The 14896-nt window shown below is 40.9% G+C and overlaps 1 protein-coding gene across 5 annotated transcripts in view; it reads left to right on the top strand.

Annotated features, from left to right (window-relative positions):
- Positions 1-14896, top strand: part of Wipf1 (WAS/WASL interacting protein family member 1) — a 117737-nt gene that overhangs the window by 65845 nt on the left and 36996 nt on the right. For 2 of the 5 annotated variants that reach the window (XM_047545300.1, XM_047545305.1), the window contains exon 1: positions 14495-14683. The exons of the other annotated variants lie outside the window; for them this stretch is intronic. The gene's annotated coding sequence lies outside the window, so the exon portion shown is untranslated. Of the gene's footprint in view, positions 1-14494; positions 14684-14896 lie in introns of those variants that run through there. 5 annotated transcript variants of the gene reach the window in all.

Raw genomic sequence — 14896 nt, 5'->3', positions numbered from 1 at the left:
GGCAGTGTTCTTGGTGAGGCTGTTCTATGTAAGATACATATAAACTGAACCCAAATGAACACCTGCTCTGCACACATAGGGAACAGATTTATTCTCTTCCTTCATGCCATCAGCTCCCTCCCTTGAGGGAGGAGAGTTTTGTTTGTTGAATCATTTTAATATCCCCAACATCTAAGTATGTACTGGGCACCTGATAGATGCTGTATGTCTCTTAAATGACTGCTGCGCTTAGGAACCCTAGCACAGTTGCTCACTAGTTAACAGTGCAGTTACAGACACGCAGGGAGGGTGAGCAGATAAAAAGACCATACTGTATATAACACTCTAATCCTAGGAGAGGAAACTACAGCTTTGTGTGTCGTTCTTTTTGGCTAGAGAAGAAGATCAGGGGATTGAGTGTAGAATCAGGTAAAGGGAAGAAAGCAGGGATATCAGGGACCTCAAGGTTGGAGAAGTTAATCTGAAGGAAAAATCTGTGGAAACAGAAGCCATGGTCAGGGGCTGGACAGTGTGTGGACCATGGTGGAGGTTATATCAGGTTATTCTGACATGTTTGCCTTGGCCATGATGCTTAGGCAGCCTTGCCAGGACACATCTACCACCCAAAAGCCAAGAGTCTCACACAGGTGGGGTATTAATTATTGTTTAATTTTATTTTGTTTTTTATTTATTTAGTGGAGAATGGTGTTGGCAGGGAGAGACCATTTTGACTCTTACTAACTCTGTCCATTTATCCTCCTGTGGATGTCCTACAAAACATACACCACATGTGGCTTTTATACCTCAAGTTGGTGGTTTGTTATCCTCAAACTAGTCAATATTTAAATGTAGTCATGGAGCTGCTTTTTACATAAGCCACCAACTGATCATTTTGTTGGAATGGATGTGAAGCAGGCAGTATGGTCCCAGACTTTGGCTTAAGCAGTTCTGTGTTGCAGGGAAGGAGTCATTTGGTCAGTACTAAGCAAAAAAAAACAAGAACAACAACAACAAAAAAATACCCACGCAAAATGGTGGAGTTCATCATTTTGTGAGTGCACCTTTTCTGATCCCTGCATGCGTGTTTGGAAGCAGAAGGCATTTTCTAGGGTCTTTCCTGTGACCTGATAGGGTCTTGACCCCATTAGAGACAACCTGGAAGTGTTTTTCCAACAATCTGTTTTCCCAGTCAGTCATTTAGAGAATCCAGAGCAGCCAAATGGGAGGGGGAGAGTTCTTGGAGGGAATTTGGGGTCATTTGGGTAGAACAAATTCTGTTTTGGCTAAGCCACTGAGAAAAGCAATCTGCTAAGAAACAGGAGAAAAAAGCACATAGGCCTCTGACACCTTTGGGAATGGATGGGAAATCCCTCCCAGGACTGGAGGTAGCAGCTGGGGGGATCCCAGCTCTCTCCACTTCCCACTGGATGAGCAAGTCCCCAAACAATACTAAGGATGCCTAACATCCCAGAACCATCAGGAGCTGTGACTCTCAGCCTCATCTGACCCAGTGCCACTTTTAATAACAATATTTTTTAATGCTTCCTCCACAATTCTCAGTGAACCTCATACATGATGTGCTCTGACCTCACACCTAATATCCAAAATAAAAATCACTGCAATCTTAATTAAAAGGAAACAAAATGAAAGCAACATTTTAATAAAATAAGTGCAATTTATAAATCATCAGGTACAGCTCATTAAAAAACAAAACAAAGTAAGTTGTCATGTGTTTGCTTCTATACACAGAATCACTGAACGTGGCCACTACCACTACAGATTAACTCTTGTTAGAGGCTTAAAAACCACAATTGGCAATGTCCTTGGGCACATGATTTTCCAAAGGGGGTGAATAACTCATGGTAAACATCTTGTCAACCTAAAACAACAAAAACAACAACAAAAAACCCACAAAACACACAAACAACCAGATTCTCTGAAAAAATATGATATTCATTTGGAATAGCAGAGCCCTGCATTGGGAACACACCCCACCATTGTAAACTGTGGGTGAATTCAAAGGAGTTGAGGTAAGGGGAAGTTTTTTTAAAAGCAAAAATGAGGATTTACCTCAGCTATTTTGAAATAATAACCTTTGGCCACAAGAGTGTTGTCAGTCAAGGGTGAACGAACAGTTACTGGGCAGACATCCTTGCAGAAGTCCTTTTGGTATAAGGTGGGTGGTGGCAGCCTCTTGTGAGCTCGTGGTTCTGGCAGTGTCTTTGTGGTTAGTTACTATCAGGCGATCAAGCATAATAACCCTTCCTCCAGAATCCTGGCTTTACTTACTTTTGCTGTTATTAGGGCTGACACAGTGACTTCATTTTGATTCTGGCAACTCTTACAATCTGAACAAAAGTAATTTCATTGATGGGAAATTCAAGAAATAAATGCAACAATATAATACATATGTTCCCAGTCTTACCTTTGATGGTCCAGGCGTATCTGTAATTACTTTGAGTTTATATATCAACTGGAGTCAAGCTCTAGGCTCAGATAACTCTGAACAGTTTCTTCACCGACATCAGTGACCACCCGGATCTTTGAAGATCATATGGGACAATTCTTTACTGAGTGGGACAGTTTGGTATAATACAGTTCAAATCTTCTGAATCCTAGGAAGGCTTCCCTTCCTTGTGGCACCCACAAATTCCCTTCATTTCCTGTTCACGCGCAGAGCAGTTGCAAGTATCTCTAAGTGTCACCAGCCAGGCCTGGCTCATGCGCAGTCAGAGGCCCCAAGGGGAATCTCCAGTCCCCGAGCATTTCCTGCAGTGTTCAGGCAGGTGATGTCAGGCCGGAAGGTGCCGAGCCCTACCGACCCTTGTTTCCTGGAGCCTGGGGAGGTTTTCAATGTCCTTGTGGCTCTTTCACCCAGAAAGAGACACGGAATAACCACTGGGCTACAGAGAAGTCTGAATAAGGACCTAGATGGCCATTGTCCCCACCCCAGAAATAATTGTAAAGGCTCCTCACTTGCCTTCAAACCTAATGATAGACAACAACAGGAATGCACTGCTTTCTGCTTGCCAGTAACGTCTCCCAGTGTGTGTGCGCAAGAATATACATGGCAGGATATGAAACGGGACTTTCCATCTTTTGCCCCTTGGGTTGTAAAGGAATCACTCCTGTATTTCACAGGGGTTTTCCCCCGGGGGCCATTTGTATTGGATGTCGGTGACCAACTGGGAAATTTTTGCAATTAATTACATTACCTATGACAAGACTGCCTTCAAAAGAAACATGAATGGTCTTTGTACATGAGAAAAGCATTGTTCCCTCAAGAAATGAAGCGAGTGATGTTCCAACTTCAGAATTTCTGTGTTTGTTTTGTTTTGTTTTTCATCTTCTGTTTCTCCTGATCATGCACTGCCACAGAGTATGGAGAGACAAGGCTCCCGCTGCATCCTCAGCTCCTGGGGCACTGGGCATTGGGTGCTCCAGGGACAGAGAAACATGTTTGTTGAGTAGGAGTATGTGAAACCTTACAGGGACATTCTTTCTAGATAGTCCTGGGGCCTCTTTTTCCAGCCCTGAGTTGGTTCCCCTTTTCTTCTTCCAAGCTAGTCACCTCACCACTTTCTAATTTAAGTAAGATCCTTTCCTATCCCTGACACTGGAAAATAACCTTACTTGAGAAAGAGTTGCTAAATGTGTTGGCAGGTCTTCCACATGGTCTTTTGAATGGTGGTCCTGTAACACCACAGATCACCACAGATTAGGAGAAGCAAACTCCTCCCCAGGTCTTTTTTTTTTTTTTTTTTTTTTTTTTTTTTTTTTGCGGTGCTGGGGATCGAACCCAGGGCCTTGTGCTTAGGAGGAAAGCACTCTACCAACTGAGCTATCTCCCCAGCCCATTCCCAGGTCTTTTTGGAGGAGCAAACCCAGGACATTTCTGCTTTGCCTGGTCACTTCCCTGTCTAGAGCCCAGTGTGTGGCAACAAAACTTCAGTCCTAGGTTAAGAGAAGGATGAAACGCAACATGGAGTGGGAAGCTTTTAAAATCCATTTACACACATTTCCCGAGCAGCATGTCAGATACTGTGGAAGACAGTCGCTGGGAAGACAGCAGTGAACAAGACAAGGTCCCTGCCCTCAGGGAGCTGCCTCTCCAGTGGAAAAGCAGATCCTGCATCCACAGTGGCTGACCCAGATGGAGTAAGGGAGCTGGCCATGTGGACAGCAAGAGAAAAGTGTCCTTGGGAAGAGGGAACAGCAAGCGCAGACACCTGAAGATGGAGAGAAATTGGAGAAGGGCAGGAGAGGACAGGAAATGGCGAGCACTGCAGTCTACACTTGGTGTAAAGTGGAAAGCCACTGAGGCTTTAGCGTCCATGAATTTCTTCTGAGCCTCCATTTTCAAACTATTATATGCTACGGTATCTCTTGGCTGAGGATTCATATACTGTAGTGGGATCATCAGCACTAGGACTCCAGGAAGAAGCAGCCAGTGTGACTTCAGCCCTGCTGGCCACAAACCCAGGAATACCTAGCCAATGTCCTGAATGACTCCAGGCCACTCTTCTTAAAAACTTACAGCCATGGCCCACAGTTGACTCTGGACTAAACGGGACTATCCCAGGACTGACACTGATGGAGCATCTGCTGATTGCCATCTGGGCATCCTGCCAGGGAAGCAGATGAGCAGACGGGCCCACACCCATCAGGCCTGCGCTGTCTAGAGTTGTTTTGCCCAGTATGGTAACAGCACTGGAGCACTTAAAATGCCATCAGTAGTAAAATACACGTATTTCTGGAGACTGTGTGTGATAAAAAGGATGTAAAATGCCTTATTAATAATTGTTTAAAAAACATTCTTGGTACATGCAGTAGTACTCTTTTTGAAATAGTGTGATATTGTTTCTTCTCACTTTTGTAACATGGCTAACTTAAAATCAAGAATTGCGCATGTGGCTCAAATTATATTTCTGTTGGATAGTCCTAATCCAAAAGAATGGTTGTTTTCTTTCATTCCTTGGTTGGATAGTTGGAATTTTTATTTTTATTTTTTTGTTACTTAATAGGTCTCAATTCTGGGGAGTTTAATCCTTTTCTGGGAAGAACTATTTGAATCCTGATGGGAGAGATTTCAGTCTCTATCCCAGTTCATCCAACACTGCAGAGATCATTTTGAGAAGTACGAGATAACTAACTCCCCAAGTCTGAGCAGGTTTCAGATTGAGTGAGCAAACATCTTCAACAGCCTCTAGTGGATGGAGAAGGGAGTGAACCACAGTCCTTTTTTTTTTTTTTTTTTTTAAGCTTTTCCTTGTGGAAACATTTCCAAGTACCTATGAAAAGTAGACAGAACTGTAAACTGAACTGCCAGTACTCCTCACCCAGCTTTGAAGATGATCATCTTACAACTGCTTTTGTTTCACTGATACCTCCCCACACCTCCTCCCTTTTCCATATGACTCAAGCAAACGTTTAGTCACTTCATCCACAAATATCTCAGAATGAATATCTAAAAATGAAGGACTTTTTGTAAAATACAATATAACTGCCTTAACATCATTACACCTAAAAATTTGTAATAATGTTGCTATATATATAATTTTATATATAAATAAAATATATATAATATATATATAATTTTCGAATTTCTAGTTTGCTTCACTTTAATTTATTTGAATTAGAACCACATGACGTCCACACATTGCATCGTTCGCTCTGCCTCTTCAGCCATCTTCCCATGAGCACGCACTGCACTGGCTTCCTTCCCAGCCTCCACGGGTTAATAATGTGGCCATGACACTAGCAGCCATGTCCCCACACGTCTTAGAATAAATCTCACTGCATCTCCTTGGTTCAGAAGTAGCCCTGTGTTCCTGTCTGCAGCAGTCACTGTAGCCAGGGAACTCCAAGGCTCTGCCTAACCAGGGCTGCTCGCTTTGCATTCCTGGAGTCAGTAGAGTTAGCCCCGATGAGGCCAGAGTGGAAGGTCAGTGGACCTCTTTCCAAATCTGAATTTGTTACTGTCATTTAGGAGGATGGATACTGGACAACTCAAAAGCAACAAATACATCTATCTTCCCATACATCCAGGCTCAGAAATAGGTAACAAGTTGCACTTACCATTTCTTGCCCCACAAAAGAGAAACTGCTAATGCAGGTCCACGCCTACCTCCAGTCCAGATTCCTCATTTTGTAATTTACTCCTTACTTATGAGGTGGATCCCACTGTCACAATGAAAGTAATTGTCTTTTTTTCCCCCCAAATGAAATAACAAAACAATGAATTTGGAGAGACAGGGAGGAATCAGACTTCTATGTTCCTGACTTGTTTTCTGATATGGTTCTTAGGTCCCTGCCCTATCTAATGTCAGCATAGCAGGGAGAATTTGGGTTTCCCACTCCACAAGCCTCCAGATTATTTAGTTCTCACCCATTTATTTAAAGAGATGTATTTTTCCCCTCTGTGCTTCCAAGTCAGGCTTCGGTCTAAGTTTATCTCTTTCCTGTGGATCTTCCGAGAGGATACTCCAACATCCCAAGTGTTTTCTGCTGAATCCTTTAAGGATGTGCCGTCAGTGGGCTCATGGTCTTAGACCGAGGATTCAATAGGTGGCAGCATAGCTAGCAATTTTGCTGTCAGATAACAAGGATTGCCACCTTCTAGCCCAGGAGAGCCAGCACTAGCCGTCCCCAGCCGGTTGCATATTTCAGGATTAGTTACGTCCAGTACTCACTTCTAGTACCAGTTCCTTCATCACTTAAGATTCTGTGTATTGCTAGTGATAGAAAACCTGGCTGTGCTGGCTTAAGCACAATGGAGAATTTGTTTGCTTGTGTAAATTTAAAAGTCTAGAAACAGGGCTAGCTCCAGGTATAGATAGGTTCAGGGCTCAGTCAACAACATCAGGACGTGATTCTTCTCCATCCCAGTTTTCTATTGTATTGGTCTCAGTTTCAAACCCAATATAACAAAAGGTGAGTGTGGCAGGTCCTACCTCCTCACTGATCTGATGCCAGAATGGTCCCTCGGGAAGTGTACTCGCCTCTGGCCACAAGTTTCCTTGACTTCACAGGCCATCATCAAAAAAGAAGTCTCTAGGGTCAAGTAAATGCAAGACTTTGGTTAGCCAGCCCTGAATCACATGCTTCTCATATATCTGCTTGGGAGTGGATGCCTCTGGAGCCACATGGACTGAAAGAGGGCAGTCTCCACACAAAATAGAAGGAAAAAGAGGGGAATGGTTGCTAAGTGCCAAAACATAATCAGACATATTGCACATTTCCCCCCAATAGTATTACACCAATTTAATTTAACAGGTCCTGGAATACTACAAAACTTGTGTTTTTTTATTTGTTTGTTTGTTTTTGTTTTACAAAACTTGGTTTTAATTTCTTTTCTGAATTTAAATGATCAATCTCTCTGTGTTTAATAATACTGATCACTGTGTGGAGCAGGGGATTGTTCCTTTATGGCTGCTCTTTTAAATCACGCAATTCCCATATTTTAACTTTTTTTTTTTTTTTTTAAGTGCTGGAAATGGACCCTAGGGCTTCAAGCATGCTGGGCAAGTTCCCTACCACTGATCCACTTTCAGCCCCCATACTTTGACATTTGAAAGTGGATGATGATATATAATGGGGTGGGGGGGGTGAGAGAAGAATGGAGGTACTTTAGATTATGTAGAGGGAAATGAGGGGGGTATGAAAAATGGTGGAATGAGACAGACATCATTACCTTATGTACAAGTACGATTACACGAATCGTCTGAGTCTAAATTGTGCACAACCATAGAAACGAAATGATGTACCCCATTTGTGTACAATGAATCAAAATACAGTCTGTAAAAAATAAAAAAAATTTTTTTAAAAATAGATTCCTCTTATACTAGACACATACATTTAACCTGGTAGTGCTTATTTTTTCCCTTAAAAAGCTGTAAGAGGGGCATTTAACTATTGAAGAAGGTGTTTGAGGAAATACAGGATTGTAAACATCTTTATCAGGGTGAAACTACTGCACTATAGCAGGTAGGAAACAGTACTTGATGGACCAGAATTACTGGAAAAAAAAATACACCCTGATGTTCTCATATTGGTCACTGTTGGACCGATTCAGTAGGTTTGGTTTGGAGCCACTGCAGGAGGGGGGTGATTATGATTCTTTACTGCTTTTCTGAGACTGGTGAGACATACACATTTGTTTTAAAATCTTCTGTCTGCCATTTTTTAAATTGTCATAGATTAATATGGAATATTTCTACCTGATGACCCAAGATCCTATTGATTATTATTTTACTCTATCCTAAGCTCAGACTGATGTGTGTATTGAATGGGGAAGATGTAGGCTTCTAAATTTCTCCTTCGAGTCCAGATTTGTGATTGTCTTTATTTTCCACTTCTCATGGGCCTTTGACCATAACAGCCACAATGGCACAACTACTGCCCTCATCTTTGTGCCTTCACGTGACACCTTTTCTCTCTACCCCTCTTCCTTCTGCCAATTCTCGTGCTTATAGAAAGGACTTGGGTGAAATCACCCTCTGCCCTGATGTGAGCTTAAGATAGCAATGGCCCTGCTGCCAGTTGTGTGATAGGGGCAGATTATAGGACCCAACTCTCCAGAGTCCTATTTCCTCATCTATAAATGATGATGTGAACTTTGATCTCTGCGGTCTTTTCAGCCTTAAAATTCCTCATTTTTAAAATTTGTTCTTTTTAGTTATACATAAGGGTACACTCTATTTTGACGTATTTATATAAACATGGAGTATATCTTATTCAAATTAGGATCCCAGTCTTGGGGCTGTACATGATGTTGAGATTCACTGTGGTGTATTCACATATGCAAATAGGAAAGTGATGTCAGATTCATTCCAGTCTTCCTATTCCTATCCCCGCCCCACCCTGGCTCCCTTCATTCTCCTTTGTCTAATACATTCAACTTCTGTTCTTCCCCTTCCTTCCCTTGTTGTGCATTAGTTTCCACATATTAGGGAGATCATTTGACCTTTGATTTTAGGAGATTGGCTTATTTCACTTAGCATAATAATAGTCTCCAGATCCTTCCATTTACTGGTAAATGTCATAAAGTCCTTCTTTATGACTGAGTAATATTCCATTGTGTGTATATATACATATATATATATATACACATATATATGTGTGTGTGTGTGTGTATATATATATATGTATATATATGTGTATATATATGTATATATACACCTTGTGCATATATATATGTGTAAATATGTGTGTATATATATGTGTATATATATATGTATATCACATTTTCTTTATCCATTCATCTGTTGGTTTCATAGCTTAGCTATTGTGAATTATACTGCTATAAACATTGATGTGGCTGCGTCACTGTAGTGTGCTGATCTACACCAAGGAGTGGGATAACTGGGTCAAATGTTGGCTCCATTCTGGTTTTTTGAGGAATCTCCATACTCCTTTCCAGAGTGGTTGCTCCAATTTGCAGTCCCACCAGGAATGTTTTCCCCACATGCTTGCCAACATTTATTGTTACTTGTATTCTTGATAATTGCCTTTCTAGCTGGAGTAAGGTGAAATCTCAGTGTAGTTTTGATTTCCATTTCTCAAATTGCTAGAGATGTTGAACATTTTTCATTAATTTTTGACCATTCATATATCTTCTTTTCAGAAATGTCTATTTAGTTCTTTTGCCCATTTATTGATTACGTTATTTGTTTTTGTTGTTTTTTTGGATTTTGTTGGGTTTTTGTTTTTTTTTTTTTTTTGGTGTTAAACTTTTTGAGTTCTTTGTTATCGTAGAAATTAACCCTTTATCTGAGGTGCAGGTGGCAAAGATTTTCTCCCATTCTGTAGGCTTTCTTCATGCTCTCCATTGTTTCCTTTGCTGTGAAGGAGGTTTTTAGTTTGATATCATCCCATTTATCAATTTTTTAATTTTACTTTTGCGCTTTAGGAGTCTTGTTGAAGAAGTCGATTCCTAACCTGATATGTTGGAGTGATGGGCCTACATTTTCTTCTAGTAAGTGCAAGGATTTCTGATCTAATACCTAGGTCTTTGATCTAGGAGTTTTGTGCAGGATGAGAGAGAGGGGTTAAATTTCATTCTACTACATATGGATGTCCAGTATTCCCAGCACCGTTTGTTAAAGAGGCTTTCTTTTATCCAATATATCTTTTTCATGCCTTTGTCTAGTATGAGATAACTGTATTTATGTGGTTTGTCTCTGTGTCTTCTGTACCATTGATCTTCATGTCTGTTCTGGTGCCAGTACCAGGCTGTTTTTGTTACTGTGGCTCTGTAGTATAATTTAAGGTCTAGTATTGTGATATCTCCTGCTTCACTTTTCTCACTAAGGATTGCTTTGACTATTCTGGGCCTCTTATTTTTCCAAATGAATTTCATGGCTGCCTTTTCTATTTCTATGAAGAATGTCATTGGAAATTTAATAGGAATTGCATTAAACCTATATAGCGCTTTTGGTAGCATGGCCATTTTGACAATATTAATTCTGCCTATCCGAGAACATGAAGATTGTTCCATCTTCTAAGGTCTTCTTCAGTTTCTTTCTTTGGTGTTCTGCAGTTCTCATTGTAGAGGTCTTTCACAGACCCAGTTTTTTTTTTTTTTTTTTTTTTTTTTTTTTTTGAGGCTATTGTGAATGGGATTGTTTCCCTAATTTCTCTTCGGCTGATTTATCATTGTATATAGGAATGCAATTGACTTATGAGTATTAATTTTATATCCTGCTACTTTGTTCATTTATGAATTCTAGAAGTTTTCTGGTGGAGGTTTTTGAGTCTTCTAAATATAAGATCATGTCATTGGCAAATAGAGAGAGTTTGAGCTCTTCTTTTCCTATTTGTATCCCTTTAATTTCTTTCTTTTGCCTAATTGCTCTGTCTAGAGTTTTAAGAACTATGTTGAGTAGAAGTCGTGCAAGAGTGCATCCTGTCTTATTTCAGGTTTTAGAGTGAATGCTTTCAGTTTTTCTCCATTTAGAATGGTGTCGGCTTTGGGTTTCACATACATAGATTTTACAATGTTGAGGTATGTTCCTACTATCCATAGTTTTTCTACTGTTTTGAGTATGAATAGATGGCTGTATTTTTTCAAATGTTTTTTCTGCATCTGTTGAGATAATCATGTGATTCTTGTCTTTAAGTCTATTTATGTGGTAACTTACATCTATTGATTTCCTTATGTTGAACCAACCTTGCATTCCTGAGACGAAACCCACTTGATCATGGTGCACTGTCTTTTTAATGCAATTTGCCAGTATTTTATTAAGAATTTTTGCACCTGTGTTCATCAGAGATATTGGTCTGAAGTTTTCTTTCTTTGGTGTGTCTTTGTCTGGTTTGGATATTAGGATGATACTAGCTTCACAGAATAAATTTGAAAGTGTTTCCTCCTTTTCTATTGCATGGAATATAAAATTCCTCTTTTCGTTGTAGAGGTCTTTCACTTCTTTTGTTAGCTTGATTTCCAAATATTTTTTTAAGGCTATTGTGAATGGGATAGTTTTTCTAATTTCTATTTCAGCTGATTCATCATTGGCGTACAGGAACATAATTGATTTTTGGGTGTTACTGGAAGAGCTGACCCTGATCTGGGAACATGGCTTCACAGAAGAAGGGCAGAATCTCTGTTACATTCAACACCTGTGTGTCCTGCATTGCATACGTGGCCTCACAAGGTCATGTGGTTGAACTCTGCCCCACCCATGTGATCTCTCCCTGTCTCCATCTTTTCCTGCCTGTTTCCTTTATCTTTTTATTTCCTCTCCATCTTCCTGATTGGTTTGTTTTTCTTAACCCATTTTTCTCTCCCCACTGACTAGGGATATAAGCCACCCATACTGCATGACTCCACACACAGTGCTGAACCCACCTGCTGACCTTCCCCTGGAAAATCTCTTGTTAACAGCTTTTCCCCATGAAGGCATAAGTCTGGTCTTGGCATTTGTCACTTACTGTTTAAGGAGGAACAAAAGTTAGCTCTTAAAGGAATGTTATATTATGGTAGCCTGTGTAAGAGATAGGATTTTCTTTTTCACTTGGTGAACACTTTTTGGGCACCTCCCAGGAGTCCAACACTGTAGTAGATGCTGAGATGACAGCAGAAAACAAGACAGATAGGCTCCTGCTCTCATGGAGCTTGAATTGTATCTAGTGAGGAGACACATTCAAAGTGATTAAGAAAACATGGATCAGGGACATTTGCTACATAGAGAACAAACGCAGAGAGGGGACATGCTGGAGGGCATCTTTGCTGATATCTGAAAAATGAGAAGGAACCAGGAGAGGAGTGTCCCCAGCAAGAGGGTTGGCAAGATGTAAATGAGCTTGGTGCATTTAAGGAACAGAAAGGGCTGAAAGGTAAATTAGCAAGAGGTGCATTGAGATAGAATCTAAGGACTAGGGAGGGGCAGATCTTGTGCTTCCTTGTGGGTCTAGGCAGTTTGAACTTTTTAAGTGAAATGAGAAACCATTGGAAGGGTTTAAGCAGAGGAGGAATAATATCTGATTTATGTCCTGTCATGCATAATAGTCACCTTGTAAATGTGTCCAATGTTAACTGCTTTTACAAGTTTTCATTATAAGTGGAACAAATCTATACTCTACACAGTTCCTCCCTTGCATTGTTGGGGCCTAATGGCTTTAGGTGACATGCTGCCTTCTTACTGAGCTTTCACTAATGGACAGGAATAGCCATGATCAGTGCGTGTACTGAGTCCGTGTGTGTGTGTGTGTGTGTGTGTGTGTGTGTTTGGGGTGCCTTACCTAGTGAACTTCAAAATAATTCTGTAAATTTGTAGCGAAATCATCATCATTGCCATGTTCTCTTTTTATATCCAGCTATAATTAGACTTCCCCAAAGATTCACTCAGGCATTTAAGTTTTGAGTTGATCAAGTTTTCGGTTGTCCCAAGGGTTTGTGGAGGAGGAAGTTGATGATAGCTGCAGACCTCTGATGTTGTCCAGCCTCATTCTTGTATGTATTTCTGTATTAAGTGTCCCCTGAACTCCAGACAAGAGGAATGTGGCTCTTGCCTTCAGATGGCTCCAGGCAAAGTAGAGAGGACTTTCAGTCACCAATCCTTGGATGCTCCACTTCCAGGAATTATGCCCTGGCCTGGCATCATGAAACTGCCCCTGAAATTCAACTAGTATCTCAGAGAATTCAGGTTTTGAAAGAAACCTTAGAACTCATCCATCCCAGTACTACTCAGTAAGAGCACTTCTGGTATTTGGAGTAGGACTACTGCCCTGAGCACCACAGGAAATTTCATATTCCTGGCCCCGCCCACTGAACCTCACAGGCCCCTCTTCCCACCAGTCCCACCCACCTCTCCCCACCCTCAGCTGAAAATGCTTCTGAGCATCTCCCAACAGTGACGGAGTTGAGACCCACTGGTGTAGGCAGGCCTCTCATTTTGCAGGTAACTTTACGTAGCTTACTCACGTCTTTGCTCTGAACCCAGCAGAATCAGGACTCATCACACACAAAGTTAGTTTCTGAAATATGCCTCTGTTTTTCATTCTTTCAGTTGATAGTGTTTTCTCAGAGTTATGTGGTATGTGTTGCAAATGTAAGCCTAAATCTTTCAAGTGGGCCAAGAAAAAGTTGAGCATTTTCAGATTATTCCATACATAAGTTCAGGGTTCTGATACAGTGTGGTCCTCACATGTTCCACTGCATCCACCTTTAAGAGTCGTTTAAAAGTGAAAAACTGACTCCTTCTGACAATCCTCTTTTTCTAAATGCTGTTGTCAAGCATCTTCTGGGAGAGCTATTGTTACCCTACTAAGTATGGAAGGTGGAAACAAAACACTTGGGCCTAAAAAGCCATGGATCTGCAGCCAGCTTGCACTGTGTGTAATTTATCTTGACTTAGGCACCCAGCTCACATTTCAGAACTCATTTGTTGGGGCTGGGGCTGTGGCTCAGTGGCAGGGTGCTTGCCTGGCACATGTGAGGCACTGGGTTCGATCCTCAACGCCAGATTAAAAAAAAAAAAAAAAAAAAACAAATAAATAAAGGCATGAGGTCCATCTACTACTACAAAAAAATTTAAAAAACACAGAAACCTCATTTGCCTTCACACACCTGACCTGCTTAGCTTTCTTATCTACATTTGTTACTTTGTCCCTGAATTCTGGAATGTTCCATAAATGAGGATCACTTAGACTAATTATCAATGCATTTAAGAGTTTTTATTTCTTAAGTAACCCTTCTTATTATTACTAAATGGAATACTTAGAATTGAGAGTGATGCTTTCAAAGAATTCTTGTGGAGGAATCTCAATCTCCGTGAGTTGTTGTTGTTGAGGCATCTGGAATGCTGGGGGGCTGCTGACTGGATAGAGGTGCCCTCCCCGCACGGATGCTGTATTATGCCTCATGGGGAGGAGAGACATTTGATTATTTTAAAATTTATTATTTTTTCTTTGCTTTCTTCTTAAGTAAAGCCAATCTAGTTTCTTTTTCTGTAGCAAAGGAGGAAGGAACAAACAACGAATTAATCAGGCAGGAAGCGAATACCGCAGAAGGACGTCTGCCTCTGACTCAGTGTGTCACATTGAACAGGCCAGAGCTGGTCCAAAATGGCTGCCCAGGCAGGACCTCACGTCTGCTTTGGAAGATGATGCCTGTTCAGGGGTGGTTTTCTCTCTTGGCTCTTGTCTTGCTTGCTCTCTCTCTGCCTGTGTCCCTGAGCATGCCTTCCTACGGTTCCTTTTAACGGTAAGAGAAATTGTATTTCATACTGAATTTATTTTGTCAGCGAGAGGGGAGAACTGAAAGGTTTGTTAATGGACCACCATATGTGGAGATGAAGTTGTTTAACTTTTCGGTAGAAGACCACGTGATTTATTTCCTGTGGCCCATTTTAGTGATTGTGGGTGATTCACAACTTGTGTTTTTAGCCAAGATGTAAGCAAGATTTGCAGTAGAATT

This window comes from Sciurus carolinensis, chromosome 3 (genome assembly GCF_902686445.1).
Source record: "Sciurus carolinensis chromosome 3, mSciCar1.2, whole genome shotgun sequence".
NCBI lineage: Eukaryota > Metazoa > Chordata > Mammalia > Rodentia > Sciuridae > Sciurus > Sciurus carolinensis.
This window is presented reverse-complemented; position numbering and strand designations above follow the sequence as displayed.